Here is a 26,444-nt window from a genome sequence, read left to right on the forward strand (position 1 = left end):
CCTATCAAACACTATGTTTTCTTCCAAGGTCTTTGAAGCGCTGAAGAGTCGCTTGTCGTGGATGCTTCTAGTGGCCCAACTTCCCTACCCTAGGTATGTATTGTACCTCTGTCATTTGAAACCCTTGTATGTATTATACCTTTATAATTTGAAACCCTCACGAAACTTGGTAGGGGATTGTACTAGGACTAGCTTGTCCTTCTTTCTTGAATAGATGATTGTATATATGCATCACTTATATCATAAAGTAGGGGGGAAATTTGGCAATTTCTATTGTAGATTTGTATAGTTTTGTAACATTCGGCCAAGAAACACATCATATTTCCAATGACAGTTGATAGTTATAGTGTACACTATTACTAGTGGTAGTACTGCATTGACATAGGACTTTAGTTGTAGTGAAAAGGAGATTTTAAGATTTTCTAGAGGATTTCATGAAGGGAAAATCTTGATCTAACAATATTATACTTTTTAATCATGGTATGATGCCAAATTTGGTTTTGCATTAGATTAAATATTGACATACTTCAGTTTGTGTAAATATGATAATTTTGATCAACACAAATGCTAAGAATTGGTTCTTGATTTTTAACTTGCTCGCTACTTATTTGTTTTTCCTGAGAGGCTTGTTTCTCTTTATAATTGAAAATTTGCATGGAGTTTAGAAATTGTTAGTTACAATGTGTTTTGAGAGTCATTGAAATAAAGTTCCGACTGATGAAAATTTGCATGGAGTTTAAAAATTGTTAGTTACAGTGTGTTTTGAGAGACATTGAAATAAATAGGCTTGTTCAGGGCTACATTAGGCCTCCTCTAGGTGGACCTATCCTTTTGGTAGCTTCTAGACCAATCTTTTTAAATAAAATATATTTTCTTTCTTTAATACATGAGCTCTTCAAGGGACTTTTGCATCATGACCTTTACTTTGTCTCTTCTTCACAACCCTAGAGCACTAAAGGGGTGCTTTGACCTAGGACAAATAACTAATGGGCAAGACACCCATTTCATTATAAAATAATTTTCTTTTTACAAATAAGTATTTTCTTTTCTTTATTTTAACAAGTAAAATAATTACATCTTGTCATGACATCATTATAATTATGAATACCGACACTAGTTACTTCTTCAACAAAGCTTACTTCGAACCTTAACAATGTTCTTTTGCCATAACTTTTAAAAATTCCTCAAAATAGTAATTCAACCAAATTATAAAACAACTTACAATGATGAAAATTTTCTTTAATAGAGAATGTGGGGAGGTTAAAGGGAGGAGTATGTGCAGAGGAATTGTCTGTAGAAATTTTGAATAATATGACACATATTCACAGAGATTATCCTGATTATACACTTATAAGTAGAAATGCATAATACATAACCTCATCTACGTTGATCATCAATTTACAGAACCAGAAACATTCACAGGCGCACATAGAAGCATCAATCACACATATCAACACAGTATTTTCCCGGGGAAAGCATCTCGCTAAAAACCCCAACTATCTGTATATTATAGTGATTGAATCATGTAACAATACATAGTATAATACTCCTCACAAGTACTCAGTACTATCTCCACATGTTACACACAATACAACTCAGATCTGATCTCCAAATCTCCCCCGCTGCTTGCCTGCCTCCACAGCTCAATACCTGCTCAAGAATGAATGAGAATGGTTTACCAAACTCGTATTTAACCTCCAAAGAATCACTCACACTGGGAAAGACATGAGCAGAGGCTATAATACTTGGTATTGCCAATTCATTGGCATACTCAATCCCTTTGATTGTGCAAAATCATGCACAACTATAGTAACAACTGATAGCAATCTGATCCTCTAACACCTGTCCCTCCTGAACTGGACATGCACTGACATGCAACCGAGTTAACTGATGTATTCTATAGTTGCATTATGAGTTAATAATTATTTTAACAACTCATCATTAGTCTATTTGCAGTTAGACTAATTACAACTAGTTTAACCAAGTCAAACTGAACACAACTCCATTAACTCTACAATCAACTCCACCAAACTCAACTGATTGAGTTCTAACTGAAGTCATGCATGCAACAACTCAAATGACCCACAAAGAAAGCGTACTTCCTTCTAAGAGCTGCATGTGCCACATATGTAGCTCAAACTGAAGTGCTCCAAGAGAATAAGGTCAAGTTTATAGTCCAAATATTATTATGAGACAGTAATATTTGACTTTTCTATTTTTGACAGCCAGTCTAAAAATAGACTTTGATCACTCCTGCTATGATCACTCCTGCTGTGATCACTCCTGCTGTGGTCACTCCTGCTGTGATCATCCCTGATGTGGTCACTCCTGCTGTGATCATCCCTGTTGGGATCCAAAAATAGAACTTGCGCCATAATTTGCCTGGGGGCCCACTTAGTGAAGGTGACTCTTTTCACTAAGATCCATCATCTTGTTGCATTCTCAACAAGAATTTCTTGTTGCACACTTTTCAACACTCCCTCTCAACAAGAAAGGCTTCCTCTCAAACTCTATCCTGTAACTCTAGAATGTTCTCCATGCAACACATCTGGCCGGTCCACTTGCTCTGTCATCAAAGTATTTGACTGCTATTGCCTCTGTCAACTGAAGACTCTGCATCTCTGTGCTCTTCAGTATCTGACTGCTCTAGCCTCTGTCACTTTGATCTCTGACTGCATCCGTGCTGCTGTTGGTTCTATCTCCCAGCATTGCATCCACACTGCACCTCCCAACTGACCTCCCTGTTGGGCTAGAAACACCCTCTGATGCTGAAGCTCTACCTGCTGCTGACAAGTGCTCCCTCTCTGACATCTTCACTACTGCAACATCTCCATGCATCTTGCACCATTGCACACCTCTCTGTGCCACCTAGCACTGTGCAAAACACTTGTGCCTCTTGCATTGCTGCAGCCTGCTAGCTATGCGCTGTCCTGGGATTCCCTGCATTGTCGTTGTCTCTACTCAATCAGTCAGTTCCTGCTACTCCACATCAGGGCTCTCGTAGCAAGGTCTCATCCAAGAGGTTTGGTACCTCAAGGATCCTGCCCCTCCTCCTTGGGACAATCACTCTATATCGCCCCACCTCCTACCTGGAGGTATGGCTGCATATGATCCCTCAGACCACCTGGATCGAAGTTTCCCCCTATTGGAGGTCTTTGCATGAGTAGATGTCTCTACTCGATCTCCTCTTAGCTTCCCTTGTTGTGGCTCCTCCACAACCTCCTGAAGCTGCTGCACCAATCATGGCTCCTCCACAATCGTCTGAGACTTCTTCTGGCTCTGCATGTTGAAAGGTAACATACCTTCCCTCTCAACCACCAAGTCTCCATCAATTGCCTTGCTGCTCAAGGCTTTGCATGCATCTTGAACCTTAAGAGCATACAGGTTCTTGACCCGTGAACCCTCCTCATGACAACGAAAGCATCGCACTTTCGATTTGTCAACCTTCTTCCCACCACTGGAAGAACTGGATTCGGAAAGAGAACCCTTCTCCTTCCCCTTCTTCACCTTACTCGCTAAGGCACAGTTCTCCTCATCCTGCATGGATGAAGAACCGTCTCTGGTGCTCCGTCTAATCTCCTCCTGCACAAGATCCAACCAAAGTCTCTCCCATCCTGGCAGTTTCTCCCTTCCATTCACCGAGTCCTGGTAGCTATGCCAACTCTTAGGAAGGTCAAGGAGTGCTAGACTCACCATCCTCATTCGATAGTCACCCCCACACTTCCCAGCTCATCCCGGCATTGGGTGAACTTCGTGAGATACTGGGGCATACTATCTCCATTCTCACACTTAATGTTTCTGAGTTTTATCTCTTGCTTTGGAATTAAATTCGAATTCCACCAGCTCAAAAACTCAACCACTTCCGATCTAGAATTCGTGAGAACAAAGTATTTCTTGTACAGAGATTGACTGTCTGGGCATTCACCGGATATCTCACCTTCCAAAAGAAGGATGAATCCAGAGGCTACCTGGCCCGATTACAGACTCTACCTGAAGAAATAAAATGTAAACACTTTCTGAATAATAGATCTGATGATCAATCCTTGCTTGATATCCTGTAAGAATCTCTTCTACAAATCAAGCAGCTTCGATACCATGTAGAAATTTTGAATAATATGACACATATTCACAGAGATTATCCTGATTATACACTTATAAGTGGAACATGCATAATACATAACCTCCTCTATGTTGATCATCAATTTACAGAACCAGAAACATTCACAGGTGCACATAGAAGCATCAATCACACATATCAACACAGTATTTTCCCGGGGAAAGCATCTCGCTAAAAACCCCAACTATCTGTATATTATAGTGATTGAATCATGTAACAATACATAGTACAATACTCCTCACAAGTACTCAGTACTATCTCCACATGTTACACACAATACAGCTCAGATATGATCTCCAAATCTCCCCCGCTGCTTGCCTGCCTCCACAGCTCAATACCTGCTCAAGAATGAATGAGAATGGTTCACCAAAATCGTATTTAACCTCCAAAGAACCACTCACACTAGGAAAGACGTGAGCAGAGGCTATAATACTTGGTATTGGCCAATTCATTGGCATACTCAATCCCTTTGATTGTGCAAATCATTATGCACAACTATAGTCACAACTGATAGCAATCTGATCCTCTAACACCTGTCCCTCCTGAACTGAACATGCACTGACATGCAACTGAGTTAACTGATGTATTCTATAGTTGCATTATGAGTTAATAATTATTTTAACAACTCATCATTAATCTATTTGTAGTTAGACTAATTACAACTAGTTTAACCAAGTTAAACTGAACACAACTCCATCAACTCTACAATCAACTCCACCAAACTCAACTGATTGAGTTCTAACTGAGGTCATGCATGCAACAACTCAACTGACCCACAAAGAAAGCGTACTTCCTTCTGACAGCTGCATGTGCCACATCTTTAGCTCAAACTGAAGTGCTCCAAGAGAATAAGATCAAGTTTATAGTCCAAATATTATTATGAGACAATAATATTTGACTTTTCTATTTTTGACAGCCAGTCTAAAAATAGACTTTGATCACTCCTGTTGTGATCACTCCTACTGTGATCACTCCTGCTATGATCACTCCTGCTGTGGTCACTCCTGCTGTGATCATCCCTGCTGTGGTCACTCCTGCTGTGATCATCCCTGCTGGGATCCAAAAATAGAACTTGCGCCATAATTTGCCTGCGGGCCCACTTAGTGAAGGCGACTCTTTTCACTAAGCTCCATCATCTTCTTCTCAACAAGCATTTCTTGTTGCACACTTTTCAACATTCTCTTTGATCAATGCTACATCAATGTAACCTACTTTTTTGGATGAATTATTTTCATTATTTCCTATATTAATATTAGTTGTGCTAGTTTCTAAGGCTTTAAATAATTTTTTTTCCCTTTCTTGTTGAGTAAGTTTTGACAATTCATACAGAGAAGTATTAACTATAGTTCTCTTCATGTCTTTGATCAAGTCATATTCTAGAGTTTCAATCTAAACATTTTTGTTTGATGGTAGAAGTTACATGCTCTGAGATGGTTACGACTTTCAATAGGACCTTCACATGTTATAGACCTTCAATGTCTTCTAGGGAAAATTGCTCCTCAACTAAAGTTGTTTCTCCTTCTTTTATACTTCACATTCCTTATTATCCGCAAACTTGATTTGGAATGAAGTGCATGTATGATGTCTCTCAAAGGAGGTCAAATGTCTACTTTATATAGCCTTCCAAGGGCTCTTTAATCCCAATGGGAGGCCAACTTTAGCTAGCTAGCTGACATGTTCTTGGGAGTACTATAAACATTTTTCCAAAATATAAAATGATTTTCTTTCTTTGATACAAGTGCCCAAATGGGTCTTTACATAATGGCAATGACCTTTTGATTCAAGACAATCATATAGGCATGCAATGGATGCCTAACATATTAACCAAAGATTCAAGCATGAAACCCATGATTTATAACATTTTCTTTTTACAATTTTGTTTATTATTTTGATCAATATATAATAATTACATCATGACATGAAATAAATGACAATTATGAACACTGAAACTAGTTACATTTCCCAACATACAGGAGCATGTTGATTCAACTAAGCCATAGGAGCAACACCAATTAGGTTGTCATTTTAAGTTTCTCGCTCAGTTTGGGATAAAATTTCATTTGATACATGATGGCAGTAGGAGAACTATGGTTCATGATGACATTGTCCAGTCCTCTAAGTGTAATGAAACAAGGTCTCTTCAAGATGATGTCTCTTCTAGCCTTTCGTTCTCACCAAGGCAACCTGCAACAACTCCTGCAATTTTGCACTTGAGTAAACCCTAGAAATCATAGGGTATTTTCACATATGAACATTAGAAGACAAATTACAAACTTCCAAAATCTTGATGTGTCTCCCAATAGGTTGAAGATCCATCTTTATATAGCCTTTCTAAGAGGCTCCATTAGCCCTCTTTAGGCTAAATTTTCCTTGGCTAATCCACTTGATCTTAGGAGCCTTTTAGAAATTTATAATTTCAAAATAATTTTTCTTTCCTTGATACAAATTCATAAAAGGGTATTTTACAAAATTACAAGGGATCTTGACTCATGTAAAATCCTAGGAGCATTCAATGGATTCTTGACCTAATGACAAAGTGACTTGAGCATAAGTTTTTCAATGGATGCTTGACCTAATGACAAAGTGACTTGAGTTTTTAAATATTACTTGAATATTTTAAATGCAAAGAACTTCCTTATAACTCGTACTAATATAATGTTCTTATGGTTTTGTCAAGATGTTTCTCAACATCTCTTATGACACTTGCTAACATTTTCTCTCATTTGATGGAGTGTTATAAGACATTCAACGAAACAGGTATTTTTCATATCTATCTTCATTGAGTGATGAAATTTTAGGTAGGATAGAAGAAATTGACCAAATATCTGCTATGTCATCTAGTAGGCAGAGATCAACTATGGGTGAAAATATTAGAAGAAAATTCCATAGACGCATAGAAATTTTTCTCGCTAAATGGGGGTCATGTTCTTATGATAATGAGAGCATAGATGACATCGAGGTGCCCTTGAGGTACAAAAATCTAGTGAAACAATGGCCACCCAAGGATCTTCCTAAAATAAACACTATTTTTTTTGTCAATGAAAGGATATACCACATTGCCCCATCATCATTACATGGTTTGGAGCTATTTTCCATGGATGGCATAAAGGTATGTTACAAAGGATTAACTGAATTGATGGAGAATGTTGGACCTTGTTACAACTACAATGATTGAGTACGGCTAGTCCAATATACCAAAAATATTCGAAGATATGGAGTGGCCGCAAATTACATAGAACTAAAAGATAATGATGTAAATAAAGGAACAACTATGTATATTGATGGAAGGCCAAAAGCAACAGGGAGTATTGTAATATTTATAAATATTACACAGCCCATCACCACAAGTAAGCAACCCAATTGCATATTCAAGGGACGTCAAGGAAACTATGTATTTGTATGTGCCATTAAATCAATAGATGCATGGGAAGAGTTTTTGATTGATTACAATTTGAATATAATAAATAAAAATATTGGTATTATTGGGGTGGTATGTATTCAATTTTGCCCAACTTGTAAGAAATGTCTATTGTATGTTATGATTGTCATTTACAACGTGAAGTTTCTATATAAATTTAGACATATGTCAATAGTGGTTTTATTATTAATATAATGACGATTTATTGTGGATGAATTGAAAATTACACTTATTTGATAAATAGGGTGATAAGGGGAAGTAACCATCCTTAGAGTAGTCCACAGATGCTCATGAGGAAGAGGTTACTGATGATGCAATTTTTATGTCCACTGATCCAATTGAAGAAATAAGGAAGCTTAAATTCAAAGCAAACAAGAATCTTAATTCTTTAGTTCTGATAGAACCTCAAAAAGATGAGATAAAAGAAGAAATCAAAACCTTTTTGCAACAAGTTCGTCGGTATGGGGTGAGTAACTCATTTAATTATCCCAATTATTTGTTTATGATTTAGTTCTATCATCCTTTATAAAAAAAATTCTTTATTTTACAAAAGTTTTTGGTGGAGTACGATCCTCATGCTATGACTAAGAGGCTACCTTATATTGGTACTATTGATTTTTGTGTATCTTGGGAGGTACTCCAAGCCCTAGTGTTCACGGTTTGGAGGGAAAAGTGCCACAAGTAGGCTTGTGGGCTTGGAACCCAAGCATGGGGTTTTTCACCCATTGGGATTTGGGCCAAAAACACAAATAATTTGAGCATGAGAAAAATTGAGGTGATATATCTTGGCATGTCAATTCCAAGGCTTTGAAAGTCACCCAAATCAGAGCTCTAGAACTTGAGATATGGATTTTTGAAGTTGACAGTTAATTATGGACAGTCAAGTCATGTAGACTTGGTCCAAGAGACATGTACTTCAAAAAATTCATGGAGCCCTTGGATTTGGTATAAATACAAGGTGATAAGCATTCATTTATTCATCCTTTGGAGCAACACAAAGCTAAGAGGAGCTCGTTGAAAAGGGAGGATTGTTCTGTCCTAGGCTGCAGGTAAAGGAGCAACCAAATGAAGGAGGATAAGCCTATGCGTAGGGCGTATCCATGACTATTTTGGTACCAGGATTACCTTGCAGGAGGGCCAAAGTGAAAGATGATATGTACAAGACTGTTTTGGGCATTATTTTATGAGAAGGACATCTCTGTTAGGGCACCAGAAGGAGGGTCACTTCAGCGAGGAAGAGAAGGTAGCGTGGAGCCTTCTCATGTCTATTTTGAAGTGTGTAAAGGTATGCTATTATGCCAAGGTTATAAGAGAGTGTGGGACTATTTTCAAGTTGTATTTCATATCTAAACACGATGAAATAAAGATTGTCACATGATGATGAGCCCGCAAGTTTGTAATGACTAGTTTTAGGGTCAAACAAAACACAAACCGGGAGTTGTAGGAACCCATTCACAAAGTGGATTATTCAGCCTTGTGGAGGAGGAGGAGACACAGTTTTATGGAGTAGAATTGACCACAAATGGTGGAAGAATATGGGATGTAGTTGTGCCCTAAAAAATGATGAATGTTCTGTAATGTTTAACAATAGTCTTCAAGGTATGTGACTTCTTTATTATAGCTAAGTTTTGGGTCAAGCAATGATGAATATTGGATCATTTTATGAGCAGCCTGTGGAAGCTAAGAAGGGAGCGTTGACGTGGAGGTTAGAATCCCTAACTAGTGGGCAGTTTCCACAATGAATATTGGTGCCTAGATTTGTGTAATAGCCCCTCTATTGCAAAAGTAAAGGGAAGTTGATGAGAAGTTTGTGGGCATGCATGCGTAAGGGTCTCCTGGGTGTGAGGATGCCCTAACTAGGTGCAGATGCTACAACATGGAATTGGTCACTCGTGGACTGTTGAAGGTCACCATGTGAGTGGACCAATTGTTAACATGGATTGGGCACTTATGGCATGCTGGAGGACAGTGTGATAGTGTCCAAGTTGGAGCCTGGTGTGAAACACCTTGATGGACAAAGGTAGTTGTGAGAGAGGCAATTGTTGAGCTCAAGAGTCTGATCAACCAAGAGCATTTTGTGGTGCCCGAGACTTGTGTGTGGAGAAGGACTTCTACAACAGATGATGGGAAGCCCTCCTAGCCTATGTTCATTATGGGAGATGGACATCTTGCAGTGATAGGTGGTAGCCCTCCGTGCCCTATGTTGGTCTTCATCGGAGCAATGTAAGAAGACCATAGTGGGCTAAAGTCCCTGGGTAGATGAGGAGCAGCAATGGGGAGTTGAGATTTTTTCATAAGTGAATTTGTGAATAAATTGATAGGAGTCTCGATGTGTTGTGACCTTGATGGACTAAGGCACAACTAGAAAGCAGATTGACAACTGAGGTTTAGTGACTAGATGGAATTGGACCATTGATAGAGGCAGGAGCTGCAGATCAAGAGCTGCAAGACTGGGAAGGTACAAGGTATGAATGAGGGGAGCTGAGAGAGTCGACTTCATTAGCAAGATGGTCAGAGTATCGTGTTGAGAGTAGATTTGTTTTCGATGTACTAATACCAAGCCCCAATTTGTATCTTGTACTAGTGGATGTATTAGGGCCATTATCCCTAGCACGGGAGCCCTAGACTATTTTATTATATGTTGTTTAATATAACGAATTTGGGTTGAAAATTGTAAAAAGTTGTCCATATTTTGTGCATGTGTGATTTACTGCTTTATATTCTCCATTGTGCAAAGTAGTTCTGTGGAGATTCTTGGTTTGGTAGCATCAGATATTTTAATATTCTATCCTAGACCTAAGTTTATGGAAAATCAACATGGTATCTGAGCGTATCTAAGCTACTTTTAAGGATAGTGAATCAAAGTGTGGACGACAAAGAAACTTAGAGGGATTTGTGGGTGTCTAGATTATGGAGCCGAGGGTTCAAATGAAGACATGGAGATGTGGTATTGACTAGCTTGGAAGCAAGATTGGCTAGGAGTTTTGGTGGATTGCTGGTGAGCCTAGTGAACAACAATTTTCTGTAGGGAAGATTGTTGATCATGGGTTTTTTTTTATTTGTCATGGATGGTTGGGATAGGCTTTGGCATGGACGAGATCAAGATGATTGATATGGATTCATGTTATGGACTGGATATTAGTAGGCTATAATCTTCATCGGATCGTGATGTTGCATATCCGATATTGGAGGGATTTACACGAGTTGTATTTGATCTAGGAGGATGAGTGCTTACAAGACTAGGCTAGTGGAGATCGTGTAGGCTCAGAGGGAGTCTTGCCTCAAATGGAGCAACCCTATGGATGTTCGAGATCTCTAGGTTCGAATGTGATGAGGTAGAGGTACTACTAAGATTATTGGATTCATTCTACATGGTATGCTGCAGTGATGGATGCCAAATGGGCTAGTGTCGCCAGATGATGATGGTTACTTCCCAGCCTTGGAAGTACCTCCCTCACTAAGAGGGAGTGTTTATTTTTGTGTAGCTTGGGAGGTACTCTAAGCCCTAGTGTTCAGGGTCTGGAGGGAAAAGCGCCACGAGTAGGCTTATGGGCCTGGAACCCAAGCATGGGGTTTTTCACCCATTGGTATTTGGTCCAAAAACATGAAGAATTGGATCGTAGGAAAATTTTAGGTGATAGATCTTGGCATGTGGTGAGCTCCAGTATTGTAGCAATAATGCTACAACTCCTGGGGCTTCCTGTCTCTTAATTTTATCAACCCGGTAGTTCGTACAAACTTGGAAGCGACGGTGCTATATGCACAAGTACTAGCTCTTGTCGCAGCTGTCACTTGGTCAGCTGGCACAAGTCCGCTAGGGCTCAAGCCAACTTCTATAGGCTCTCAGAAGAAGCTTGCTAAATGATGGACGAAAGCTAGCTCAGAGAAAACTAATCTACTTGGCGAAAATGAACTGAAAGCAAACCAAAGCATGGAAACCCTAGGAAAACCCTAATTTGACTAGTCTAACCTCTATGATGCAAAGAATGTGAATGAAACTTCTACCAATGATGCCATTACTTCTAATGAGTGAAAATGCATGAATCTAAGCTACTTGCATCTTAAAAGACATGTTTTTGTATTTTTTCTTTAAGTGGATGGAGTGATTGTGATTTTGTGTTTATTAGGGTTTGGTTGTGCAGATGTGATGCGGAAGGAAGGGAAGCTTGGGAAAGGTTGGGGAGGCTAGGAGAGGTTCCCAAGGATCCTTAGCATCCATCCATAGAGGTTCCTCACACTCAGAGGCTCAGCAACTGAGTGAGTGGCCTCCTACAGGATGTCTGCAGGGGATCCTACAGGAAACGCAAGGGTTTCTACAGGAAGTCTACAAATTGCTACAGGATGACCTACCGTGGGTGTTTGAAGTGATGGTGGAGTGATGGAATGGTAGGGGGAGATGTGTAAGGTAGGGATAGAGCTGGTGATGGCTCAGGAGTGGAGAAGTAGGATGGAGAACGAGTGTATGAAGTGGGTTGATGGATGGAAGGTTATAACAGCGAAATGTCTAAAGAATGAAGTTACGTGAGGAGTGGAGGAGTTTGGGAGATAACAGAGCGGAGCAGAGGTCAAGGATGTGGTTGTATGCGTGATCAAGACGAAGAAGAAGGTAATAGAACGATGAAGAGCAGTGTAGATAAACCAAATGGCTTATGACTGTCACCAAGATGAAAATTCATTAACCTATGCTACCTGTGCTATGAACTCAATGAACAACAATGTAAAGCGTGTAGAGGAATGTGCATGAAGCTGTGATGAAGGTGTATGGTGCAAGAGTGAAGTGCATGGAAAGATCTATCATAAACGAGACGATGTTGCAGCATGTATAAAGTGAAGAACTGCGTATTTTTGTGGTTGGTATAGGCTGCACTCCAATCTCCAAACAAAGATGGCAGTGGAGACTTCCTCAACCTTTTTCCTTGGAGCTCCAATGTATTATCAACCTGCTAGTCTAACTAAACAACCGAAAGCAATTCAACCATAAGCTAAACTCATTCAATCTCATAAAAACTAACTAAGCAAACCTATAATTTTGAATTTCATGGTAAAGCAATGAACTAAAGTGCTGAAACAAAAAGAAATTAACATTACAACACAGAGGAGGTCTGTTGCTCTCTTAAAAACTCAGAATTGGATCAAAATCTGCCTGTCTTTATTGAATAATCATGAATCTAATGACATGCCAAAACTGGCTTACAAGGAACAAAAACCGAGCTACAACATGACTAACCAAATTGACTAACTAGCTAACCCCAAATTGACTAACTAGCTACACAAAATGACTACCCACTAGCTAACCAAAATGAGGCCCCAAGCCTTCTTATTTATACAATTTTGAGGACCCAACAGTCCTCCTAAAAGTTAGGGACTTGGCTGCCCAAGACTTGTAGTTAACAGCAGTCCAACTTGACTTGCTTGGCTGCCCTTGAGCTGATTGATTCGGTGGCCCTTGAACTCCGAGCTGATGGTGGAGAATTCGAGGTAAGGGTCCATAAATGAGGGGGACACCTTCCTACAAATCCTCTAGCTTGTTCTCCCACGAATTTGGCTGCCAAGTGCTCATTAAGACCTTCAATTTTGTCTCCAAGTTGACCAAAAAGGCTACACAAAGCACCCATTAGACTTGTTGGCATAATGACTAACCAAATTCACTCTATTAACACAAACGTGCAATAAAAAAATGAGAATGGTGGATTAAGTCAAATTAGGAGGTTGGATGAGCCCAAATATTTGTCCATTTTTGGGGCTCATCATCACCCCCCTACTGAAAGTGTTGCTCATCCTCTGAGCAACCAAATATCTCTCCTCGTCTTTGATGGCCCTGGTGGCTTCCTTGGCTAGCATCTCGGCCGATTTCTCCCTTGGCTTCCATCTTTTCAAACTTTCCTGTAGAAACTGTTCGCTGGCTTCCTGTAGAAACAGTCCTCTGTTTTCCTGTAGAACAGTCTGCTAACTTCCTGTAGAACCAATTTCACTGATTTTACTTGCTTGGCTAGGGGTGCCTTCTCCTTGAACTGTGCTGCTACCTGGAAGCTGACGAATCCAACTGACGCAAGCCTGGAGCTTGCCATACCCATATCATCATTATCTACCCGAGTCAGAACCTCAATAATTGGCAAATTCAAAACTATCACTTGCAGAAGCTTATAACATGTGCCTTCAAACTCAAACACAAATCTTGTATATGCGCCTTCAATATCAGATTCAAAGACCAATCAAACAAGTGCGCCCATATTTACATTCAACTCAGAACAAATTCGGATTCCAATATAAAGCTCTGACTAAATAATGCCATAGCGAATACTTATTAGAACTGCACTTTCTAACATATCACAACAGCGCAAGGAATCCATTATAAATCTGGATATGCTAACAAAAGTGATTACCTCAACAACGCCTCTGCAATTCACCCATTGACTCTACTTGCACACAAGTCGAGGTGTAACCATTTCTTCATGATTTGCGCCTTTGATTTCTTTAAATATTTGGACAGTGATATGCACGAGGCTTCTGCCAGCAATTCTATTCCTTTGCAAAATTCTTTACATATACTCCGGTAAACTGCGTCTTTCCAGACCAGATCAGCTCAGGGTTATGCCATTCGATCAATTTACATCATCAGCGTTCAACTCCGGCAAACGCATTAACTTTCTGGTTCCATACCCCAGCAGATCGATTTTTAAAACTGTGCTCAATTGAATAAGTCAACAAATGCATTCATTCTAAATTTAATGACAGTGTTCAGTAAATACAAACTCATGAATCCAATTTGGAATAATCATTACAGCAAGCACCAATTAATCACTATGGCAACCCCTTAATCGATCTTGAGATACATCGATCTTTCACAGCAATGATTTTAACTGCATTCAACGTACTCAATTTCTAGCAACATAACTCTGCACCCATTTTTCTGCGCCCAGATTTTGGAATTGTTTTCTTATTGAAATTAATTCACTGCATTAACTAACAACATTAACCTTTGTACAATTGCATATAGGAATCGAACCAATTGAAACTTGTCTCCTCCGTCTGCAAGTTGTGTGTCGATTGCACAATATCGACTATTCAAATCTTTTAATCGATTTCACAAAATGCCATATCGTTTTCTGAAGCGCTTCCCAATATACATCTATGCAATGCTGCAAATATTCATATATATATAACCTGCCAATGTGCTGCACAAACAGTGAAATCGACTTTTCCAAACTCAAATGCCGGAGTCACATATTTTTTGTACTGTTCAAACTATGTTAATATATCAATTTCAATGAACTTCCGCTGGTCTGGAAATCTTCCGCTGTATATGCTCCATAGCCCCTTCATTTGTGTATAAAACCACCCGGCATGATGAACACGGTCGTTTTAATTAAAGGTGGCAAATGCAACAGAGATTTGGTCGATTAAGACAGAGCATGCACATAAAAAATTCCAACACAGACTACTTATACCAACATCCTGTAGAACGGTAGCAAAGGCACAACAAACAACAATTCCACCAATATCTTTATAACCCGACTGTGGACGATGGTCTTGCCACGTCTAATAACCAGTTACATTAAGAGTTCAGGGTTACCTCTTTAATTGGCCACCTTTTTCGTGAGGCACCCGCTTTCCTGTAGATGACTGTGTTCCTGTAGACTACGTTCCTGTAGACTGCGCTCCTGTAGGACTGCGTTCCTGTAGAAGCAGTGCGCAATTCTCGGGGAGGACTGTAGTTCTGCAATGGCATTAGAGCTTTCTGTAGCAATCTTGATGGCGGCTGCTCTTGTGCTAATAAAAATCACCAACGAAATCCACACTTCCAGTTGTGTGCAAGTTGACTAACAACTGAGCGCTTATTAATTTCTGCATAACTGCTGGTGGAGTGAGGTGGCAAAGACGTGCTGGCCCATGCAACTGTTCATGAACTGCAGTGGTCACTGATTGTTCTCTGCTTGAAATTACGTCCATCAATCATGCTGCAGTTTAAACGGTCACCACTACCTGATTTCAAATTTATTTTTTCTTGAGACACGTGTGCTCAGCCACCCACCGAGTGCTATGGAACTGGATGACGGTGGTCAGTCAGCTAGCCACCAATTCCTTTAATCCCGACCATCTCATTGTTCATGCAGTTTACGAATTACATTCATGCAAACAGAGGAATAGGTTTTGTCACGTACCTGAAGCCAAATGGCTGCTTGTGAAGCTTCTTGCTGCTGCATGCTTTGATTCCTTGATTGCATGAGGCTTGGCTAATGATTTTTGAATTCTTTTCCTTGTGCAGGTGTCCGCTGGCCGGATCTGAGCTGCATGCAATCATTTCCACGTTCAACTCTGCCCGTTCAAGCTGCTGCTGCTGCATGGTCACAAAATCAGACTTCTTTTTGCCATTTCTCCCAAACGGTAGATCGGTTTGATCTGAAACTTGGTGAGCATGTTACTACCATCATTATGCATCTCCCATATCAAATTCGTGATCAATGGATGCACGGATTTCGAGAAAAATGGAAAATGGCTGAAGATTTCAGAGGTCGATTTCTCGGAAACCGTGCATCGGAATCGGCTGAAACTGCTTGGGTAGGCTACTATCACCCATGTGCACCTCCCCATGAAACAGGTTTTGAAACGGATGCACGTTTATGGAGAAAATGCAAAAATGGCTGATGGTGATGGAGGCTGATTTATTGGAAACCGTGCACCGGAATTGCATGAAAACTGCTCAGGCATGTTGTCATCAACCTTGTACAATTCCCCATAAAACGGTTTGTCAAATGGATGCATGGTTTTCAAGTTATGGCAAAAACAAATTCTGCTCTATGTGTTTTTGCTTCAAGGCACTTTGCATTTTGGTTGCATGGTATGACAAAATGAATTTTGGCTGTGATGCAGGTATGGAGATGATGGAGGAGGAGTTGGAAGATTGCAGGAGGACTTCTGAACCTTTGAGGAAGCTACCATGCTTGCCAAACCACTTTTTGAAATGCATGCCTAGTTTCCCACAATTTCTACAGGAAGTTCCTGTAGAAGCACAACGAGAAGCACAAGGAGGTGAAAAAATGATGGAGAAAGGCAAGGGATGGACACACAAGTGCTTGTAGGCCTAATCAACAGATTCCCACCATCAGATTCACTTTTGAAATTGGATTTGGCTCGTCCAAAGGTTCTACAGGATGTTTCCTGTAGAAATACAGAGCTTCCTGTAGAAGGCACAAGAAATTCCTTTGACCTTGATTTGAGTGCTCCTCCTGTCATGAAACGTCCTTCTTGCAACCTGCAATGTCATTGCTGCAACATGAAATTATTCAATGGAGATTAGCTTTATTTTTCTTTTTCTTTTTCTCTTTTTTTTTTTTTGAAAAACAACTAGGGCGCCTCATGGAGGTTTTCACCCTAATTGCCTGCCTTGGGCGCCTCCAAGGGAGGTTTTCACCCAAAGATCTTATTCTCTTTTCTCTTTTTTTTTCCAACCCATTGACCGCCTCATGGAGGTTTTCAATCAATGAGCCAATCTAAGGCGCCTCCGAGGAGGTTTTCACCTTAGATTTCTATTTTCCTCTTTTTTATTTTTTTTCTTTTTATTTTTTTCTCTTTTTTTTTTTTTTTTTTTCTACCCTACCCTACTTGAAAAACAAAATCATTTTCAAGTATAAGAATACTTCCAATGGAGCCATGTGCACATCGAGATTAGAGAAAAAATGATGTGAAGGCTCGAAATGCATGCTTTGACAACGATCCAGATTTCAGAGACAAAATGATCTGACTTTGAATGGATCAAACATAGATGAGGAAGAGAGTACTGCTGCAACTTAGTGACTGTTTGGAACCATGTCTCAATATAGCTTTGATATCCTTGGTCCCTTTGCTGATCTGGATCATTCTTCATGTCACCTTCTATCATGACCTTCTCATCTTCCTCTTTTTGCTGATCTTTCTCTTGAGTACATGGAGGATTCGATGGTAACCATGAAGGAACTCTCTCGATCTCTAATTCTGATCTCTTCTCTTCATTAAGTGCAGCCCATGGTTCTTTGATCTCCTCTTTTGAATCTTCTTTTGATGGATGTGATCCTTCAATGTTGTCAATAGATTCTCCCTTTTGCAACACTCTTCCTGAGCTTTGGTGAACATCATTGAGCTCAAGAGGAGTCATTTGCACATGTTGTGCCTCAGATTTGCAATGGGGTTGAGCTGCTCCATTGTGTGGTTTTGGAAATGGTACGGGTAGTTGAGTGGAGGTGTGAAATTGAGATGGAGATGGATGGCATTGTGGTTGGGTAGGCATTTGGGGTTGCCTTGGTGGAGGAGGAGGCGATGGTTGTGGATGAGCAAGTGGTGGAGGAAAATGAGCGGGATGAGAGTTGTACGGGGGCCTCCACTCCTGATAAGGTGCATTCCACTGAGGCTGTGGCTGAGCATAAGAGTGAAATGAATGAGCAACAGGTTGGGCATAATATGGATCTGTGAAGGAACAAGGAGGATATGACCAAGGAGGAGGTGTAGACCAAAAAGGATGAGCAGGGGGATCCCAAGAAGGCATGAAAGTGGCTTGATAAGGGTCATAATAGGTCTCGGGTATCCCTTGCATCTCCTGCTGGTAAGATCTAGGTTCATGTGGCCTCCTTTGGTTCATATAATAGAGTGATTCAGTGGCTCCTTTGGCTCTCTGATATGCAGCTTTGATTCGGGGCAAGGAAGGGCACTGATCTGTAGGATGGTATTCTTCACATACAAAACACACTTCTAGGGAGTGCATTGGACATTCGTTCCTAGGATGCTTTTTAAGGCACCTAGGACAAAAAATGACCAAAGCCCTCTTGGCTTCTTCTTGCTTCTTTTGGATCCGCAAGGTATCCAGTTGCATGGCAAGAAACTGCCTCATATCACTCTTGAAATCTTCGATCTGATTTGCAAATTCATCTTTGGACAAGGGACTGCTCCCAACATCTCTGCTTGTAGCCATTTGCTTCAGAGGAATGTTTCTTCTTCTTCTCCCCTAGAGGTTCTTCAGATATGTCTTGATGTCCACCCAAGGGTTCTTTCATCACAGCCATCGAAGAAGAACGTTGGCTGTGTGAAGCAGTGGGGGTGTTGTGCAATCATTTTTCTAACTTATCTCTACTCCTACAAGACATGAAATGAAATATTTTTGGTTGATTTTTTTCTTTTTTCTACTTCTACATGCAAAATTGAAATAGATTGAACTGCAACTAACTATCTTGCTAAAATGAAAATGCGGAATTGAAATGAAAGCAGGAAAGGACTAATCTATTTTGCTCGAATGAAATTGCAAGAATGAAATGCTAGTCTACGCTTGCAGAAAGGAAATTGCGGAATTGAAAGGCTATTCTAGGAAAGCAGGAAATGCTAATCTAAGAAAGCAGGAAATGATAATCTATGAAAGCAAGAAATGCTAATCTACTTTTGCATAAATGAAATTGCATAACGGAAATGAAATAAACTACTTAGCAGAAGGTTGTAGTAGAAAATAGAAGAATAGCAACAATCACCAATACTCTGCCGCTTCCCCGGCAACGGCGCCAAAAAGATGGTGAGCTCCAGTATTGTAGCAATAATGCTACAACTCTTGGGATAGAGCTGGTGATGGCTCAGGAGTGGAGAAGTAGGATGGAGAACGAGTGTATGAAGTGGGTTGATGGATGGAAGGTTATAACAGCGAAATGTCTAAAGAATGAAGTTACGTGAGGAGTGGAGGAGTTTGGGAGATAACAGAGCGGAGCAGAGGTCAAGGATATGGTTGTATGCGTGATCAAGACGAAGAAGAAGGTAATAGAACGATGAAGAGCAGTGTAGATAAACCAAATGGCTTATGACTGTCACCAAGATGAAAATTCATTAACCTATGCTACCTGTGCTATGAACTCAATGAACAGCAATGTAAAGCGTGTAGAGGAATGTGCATGAAGCTGTGATGAAGGTGTATGGTGCAAGAGTGAAGTGCATGGAAAGATCTATCATAAACGAGACGATGTTGCAGCATGTATAAAGTGAAGAACTGCGTATTTTTGTGGTTGGTATAGGCTGCACTCCAATCTCCAAACAGAGATGGCAGTGGAGACTTCCTCAACCTTTTTCCTTGGAGCTCCAATGTATTATCAACCTGCTAGTCTAACTAAACAACCGAAAGCAATTCAACCATAAGCTAAACTCATTCAATCTCATAAAAACTAACTCAACAAACCTGTAATTTCGAATTTCATGGTAAAGCAATGAACTAAAGTGCTGAAACAAAAAGAAATTAACATTACAACACAGAGGAGGTCTGTTGCTCTCTTAAAAACTCAGAATTGGATCAAAAGCTGCCTGTCTTTATTGAATAATCATGAATCTAATGACATGCCAAAACTGGCTTACAAGGAGCAAAAACCGAGCTACAACATGACTAACCAAATTGACTAACTAGCTACACAAAATGACTACCCACTAGCTAACCAAAATGAGGCCCCAAGCCTTCTTATTTATACAATTTTGAGGACCCAACAGTCCTCCTAAAAGTTAGGGACTTGGCTGCCCAAGACTTGTAGTTAACAGCAGTCCAACTTGACTTGCTTGGCTGCCCTTGAGCTGATTGATTCGGTGGCCCTTGAACTTCGAGCTGATGGTGGAGAATTCGAGGTAAGGATCCATAAATGAGGGGGACACCTTCCTACAAATCCTCTAGCTTGTTCTCCCACGAATTTGGTTGCCAAGTGCTCATTAAGACCTTCAATAATCATGAATCTAATGACATGCCAAAACTGGCTTACAAGGAGCAAAAACCGAGCTACAACATGACTAACCAAATTGACTAACTAGCTACACAAAATGACTACCCACTAGCTAACCAAAACGAGGCCCCAAGCCTTCTTATTTATACAATTGTGAGGACCCAACAGTCCTCCTAAAAGTTAGGGACTTGGCTGCCCAAGACTTGTAGTTAACAGCAGTCCAACTTGACTTGCTTGGCTGCCCTTGAGCTGATTGATTCGGTGGCCCTTGAAATCCGAGCTGATGGTGGAGAATTCGAGGTAAGGGTCCATAAATGAGGGGGACACCTTCCTACAAATCCTCTAGCTTGTTCTCCCACGAATTTGGCTGCCAAGTGCTCATTAAGACCTTCAATAATCATGAATCTAATGACATGCCAAAACTGGCTTACAAGGAGCAAAAACCGAGCTACAACATGACTAACCAAATTGACTAACTAGCTACACAAAATGACTACCCACTAGCTAACCAAAATGAGGCCCCAAGCCTTCTTATTTATACAATTTTGAGGACCCAACAGTCCTCCTAAAAGTTAGGGACTTGGCTGCCCAAGACTTGTAGTTAACAGCAGTCCAACTTGACTTGCTTGGCTGCCCTTGAGCTGATTGATTCGGTGGCCCTTGAACTCCGAGCTGATGGTGGAGAATTCGAGGTAAGGGTCCATAAATGAGGGGGACACCTTCCTACAAATCCTCTAGCTTGTTCTCCCACGAATTTGGCTGCCAAGTGCTCATTAAGACCTTCAATTTTGTCTCCAAGTTGACCAAAAAGGCTACACAAAGCACCCATTAGACTTGTTGGCATAATGACTAACCAAATTCACTCTATTAACACAAATATAATCACAAACATGCAATAAACAAATGAGAATGGTGGATTAAGTTAAATTAGGAGGTTGTATGAGCCCAAATATTTGTCCATTTTTGGGGCTCATCAGCATGTTGATTCCAGTGCTTCAAAAATCACCCAAATCGGAGCTCTAGAACTTGAGATATGGATTTTTGAAGTTGACAGTTAATTATGGACAGTCAAGTCATGTAGGCTTGGTCGAAGAGACATGTATCTTCAACAAATTCATGGAGCCCTTGGATTTGTTATAAATACAAGGTGAGAAGAATATATTTAATCATCCATTAGAGAAACACAAAGCTAAGAGGAGCTCGTTGAAAAGGGAGGATTGTTCTGTCTTAGGCTGTAGGTAAAGGAGCAGCCAAACGAAGGAGGATAAGCCTATGCGTAGGGGTTATCCATGAATATTTTGGTACCAGGATTACCTTGCAGGAGGGACAAAGTGAAAGAGGATATGTACAAGACTGTTTTGGGCATTATTTTATGAGAAGGACATCTTTGTTAGGGCCACGGGAGGAGGGTCACTTCAATGAGGAAGAGAAGGTAGTGTGGAGCCTTCTCATGACTATTTTGAAGTGTGTAAACGTATGCTATTATGTTGAGGTTATAAAGAGAGAATGGGACTATTTTCAAGTGGTATTTCATCTCTAAACAGGCGAAAATAAATATTTTCATTTGATGATGAGGCCGCAGGTTTGTAATGGCTAGTTTGAGGGTCAAACAAACCATAAACCGGGAGATGTAGGAGCCTATTCACACAATGGAGTATTTAGCCTTATGGAGGAGGAGGATCCACAGTTCTATGGAGCATAATTGAACAAAGATGATGGAAGAATATGGGATGCAGTTGTGCCCTAACTAGTGATCAGTGTTCTGCAATGTTAAACACCATTCTTCAAGGTATGTGCCTTCTTCATAATTTCTGAGTGTTGGGTCAAGCAGTGATCACTATTGGATCATTTTATGAGCAGCCTGTGGAAGCCAAAAAGGGAGGGCTGACGTGGAGGTTAGAAGCCCTAACCAGTGGGAAAATTCCATAGTGAAGATTGGTGCCTAGATTTGTGCAATATCTCCTCTATTGCAGAAGCGAAGTGAAGTCAATGGGAAGCTGTGTGTAAGGGTCTCCTAGGTGTGAGGATTCCCTAGCTAGGTGCAAATGCTATAGCGTGGACTTGATCACTCGTGGACTGTTAGAGGGCAGTGTGAGAGTGGACCAAGTGTGAACGTGGATTGGGAACTTATGGTCTACTGGAGGATAGTGTGATAGTGTCCAAATTGGAGCCCGGTGTGCAATACCTTGATGGAAGAAGGTAGTTGTGAGAGAGGAATTTGTTGAGCTCAAGGGTCTGATCAACTAGGAGAAGTTTGTGGAGCTCGAGACTTGTGTGTGGAGAAGGACTTATACAATAGATGATGGGGAGTCCTCCTAGCCTATGTTCATTGTGGGCGATGGACATCTTGCAATGATAGGTGGAAGCCCTATGTGCCCTATGTTCGTCTTCATCGGAGCAATGCAAGAAGACCATACTGGGCTGAATTCCCTGAGTAGCTAAGGAGAAGCGGTGGAAAATTGAGAGTTGTTCACAAGTGGAGTTGTGAACAACTCAACAAGAGTCTCGATGTGTTGTGCCCTTGATAGACTAAGGCACAACTAGAGAGAAGAATGACAATCGAGGTTAAGTGACCAGATGGACTTGGAGCATTGATGGCTAGAGCTACAGATTAGGAGCTACAAGGCCAGGTAGGTACATGGTATGACCAAGGGGAGTTGAGAGAGTTGAATTCATTAGCCAGATGGTCAAAGTATCTTGTTGAGGGTAGATTGGTCATCGATGTACTGACACCAAGCCCTAGTTTGTATCTTGTACTAGTGGATGTATGAGGGACATTATCCCTGGTACAAGAGCCCTAGACTGTTGTATTATATGTTGTTTAATATAACAAATTTGGGTTGAAAATTGTAAAAAGTTGTTCATATTTTGTGCATGTGTGATTTACTGCTTTATATTTTCTGTTGTGCAAATTATTTTTTTTGAGATTCTTGGTTTGGTAGCATCAGATATTTTAAGATTCTATTGTAGACCCAAGATAGTGGAAAATCAATAGGTACCAGCATCGATTCTCCACCTATGAGTGATTCACCGGTCATTGAGACCAGCAAAATTGTTCAACCTCCCACAACAGGATCTTCAACTCCTGAACAACATACATCATGATCTACACATGATGCTATGGATGCAAAGCATGATACAATTGCATAATTTGGAATGAGCTTTCTTGGAACTTCCTATGTTACTAGCACATGATCATTACTGATCACATTTTTTGTATATGATGACAATGTCCCTATGAAAATAGAGAAACTTCCAAGTATTTAAGAAGTTTTTTAAATATTAAGTACAAACTAAATGAAATTAATGTATAGTTTGTGACTATTTTAAACTAGTGATAATATTGTTTTGTAGGAAATGATGTATTTTATAGGTGTCTATATGATATAGCCTTGGAAATATTTGGGTTGATCATTCTCACAAATTGGTAATCCAAAAGTTCCAAGTTAAAAGAGAAATTTATTAAAAAATTGGTTTCCTTCTTCGATGACGACACCTTCAATAAATATGGAGTTACCTCAAAGGCAGGCCTACATTTAAAATATTTTTGGGACCAGTATAGGTTTCAATTGGAAATGGCTAATTTTCATGAGTGCCCTGCATCGATTCTAGAGGTGGAGTGGAGAGCACTTGTGGAAGATGCACATGAGAAGGGACTTCGAAAACTAGGGAAGACTCCACTTGGACTAGGAAGGCATGAGGAACTTTTAATAATGTAATTATGATGCTTTATCATCATTGTGAAATCTAATTAAGTTTTTAAATGTTTTAAATATAGGCTCCTAGATACTTCCAAAGCCACACATGCTAGAATAGACAAACATGGGAAACATCATCTTGGCCCAGGTGGTTACTTGAAACTAGCCACAAAAATTGTAAGTATATAAAAAAATAATTTGCATCCAAATTATAAATTGTTAACAATTTTAATTTAATATCACATAAGAAGAAAAAATCATGTTCTTATGCAAAATTTCAAGGGAAACAATTCAAAGAGGCTCCCACGGAGGAAAATCTAAAGCTTTCTTTCAAGTATGGCTATCAAGTCGTGGTTGAACGAAGGACAAGCTTGACATCTTCACAGTCTTCCTCCACTCAAAATAAAACTTAGGAAAATAAAGAAACGAATAACATTGATAAATCATTACTTGTAAAATATATTGTTTATTATTTATTTCCATAAAGTAATGTGCTTGATTGTAAAAAGAAGGAAAAAAATATAGATACAACACATGAGCCTACTGACGACGGAGTGCCTAATCTTGAGACTGATGTTCAACTCGATGCTGGAGATATTTCATGTGTTATAAAAAAATTGTAGTATGGAATACAATTAAAAATATTTAAATTCAAATCGTGTATTAATTATACCTTTCTTGTTTCTACACCAGAGCATATACATGATGTGGCCAGAGAAGAGGAAGAACATATGGCCACATCTGAAAGTATTTTACTTCCCTCCACCACAGAAGCAGGTAAAGAACACTATATTACTCTTTTTATTAATAAAACATTTACAAATTTTATAATAATAATAATAATAATAATAATAATAAAAAAAAAAAAAATGTGAATTTAACATTTCTTTATTATTGCAGTTGATGCTCATCCCCACTTGCAATAGCATAGTCGTAGGACTAGGTCAACAACAAGACACATTACACTAAAGACCACAACAACTAAAGGGGGCTAAGATCAAGACATCCTGGCTAATTACATATTAAAAAATAGAAATAAAGCTTATAAAAAATGACTAAACGTGTTTATTTATAGTCTATTTTTTTAGCACCACATTTTTGAATGATAGGTTGAATGCCTCATGGCATGTACACATGTAACTTTGGACTATCTTAATAAAAAGTTGTGATTTTTCCATTGCAAAAAATTAGAACGATTTTGTTTCATATTGTGTAAACATATTTTTTGTGATATAGGGAGGGTGTATACTACCATATATTTGATAAATTTTTGGTATAAATCAATTAACTCCTTACGAACACCAAGAGCCTATAATAATATTCCCATGTTAAACTAATCATTTACACAACATGTGCCCATGATAATTCAACCATCTACTAATTTGTATACCTATCCCACTCCACCATACACTACTAGACTCCTAATTTAGGTTCTAGCTACTCCTGCTTCAATACATAATCACAAAAATTATGATTATGACAACAATTTAAGTACAAATGTGTAATTTACATGATGGAACATATGAATAGTCATCCCCAAATTTCTTGTCAATGATTATAACCTTAAATGGGCTAGCACTGGTCTATTGCATCATCTCAACATGACCCAATAGATGGAAATTTACAATTTTTTTCACCATCACTTCACACTATCTCATGAATGACCCTTTCTACAGATTATATGCATGAATTTATGAAAGGCCATCCCCTCTACCTATCCTATGATTGATTCTAACAACAAGTAAATAAAGGACAATTGACAGATCTTTGTTGACAGGATCCCATACTCATAAATTGTACATTGTTCACCTGTCCTCAGAATCAATCATAGGTTAGGTAGAGGGGATGGTATGCCATAAATTCATGCATATAATTTGTAGAATGGGTCATCTATGAGATAGTGTGAAGTGATGATGACGAACATTGTGAAATTTCATCCGCTGGGTCATTTTGAGATGGTGATAACAAATTAGTGCTAGCCCATTCAAGGTTATAATCATTAATGGGTGATGTGCAGAGGACAATTCATACATCCCATCATGGATGTTACACTCATGTGTGTTGGCTAGTTGAATTGTTTATGAATTAAACATTCAAGTACCACATTAATTGTCAACCAGGGAAAGTCTTTTTATTTCAAAGGCTACTGCGTACTGTATGTACTCAAAATCTAAAAGCATCGAAAAGCTGTAGTATACGTAATTCTTACGCTATGTCATTACAGTATTTGTTAAGATGAAAGCAATTAATTAAAACTACGAATCTGGAAAGCAAAGTAATGGACGCTCTGTTGGCAGAGGATCAGGACCCTATCCTCCAGATGGGGACGTTCAGCACCTGCCCCTGTAATCAGATTTACTAATGCACACTGCACTCTCATTCACCGGTGAGAAACAAACTCAAGTGATTAATGAAACAGAGTACTAGCAAAACAAAGAATACCAGAGGTAATGCTATCAAATCCAAACAGAGTACCAGAAAGAAACTACTGCACACTTACACAC

The sequence above is a fragment of the Pinus tabuliformis genome, chromosome 7, assembly GCF_031772625.1.
Source record: "Pinus tabuliformis cultivar Carrire ecotype Pingquan chromosome 7, CPIR1, whole genome shotgun sequence".
NCBI lineage: Eukaryota > Viridiplantae > Streptophyta > Pinopsida > Pinales > Pinaceae > Pinus > Pinus tabuliformis.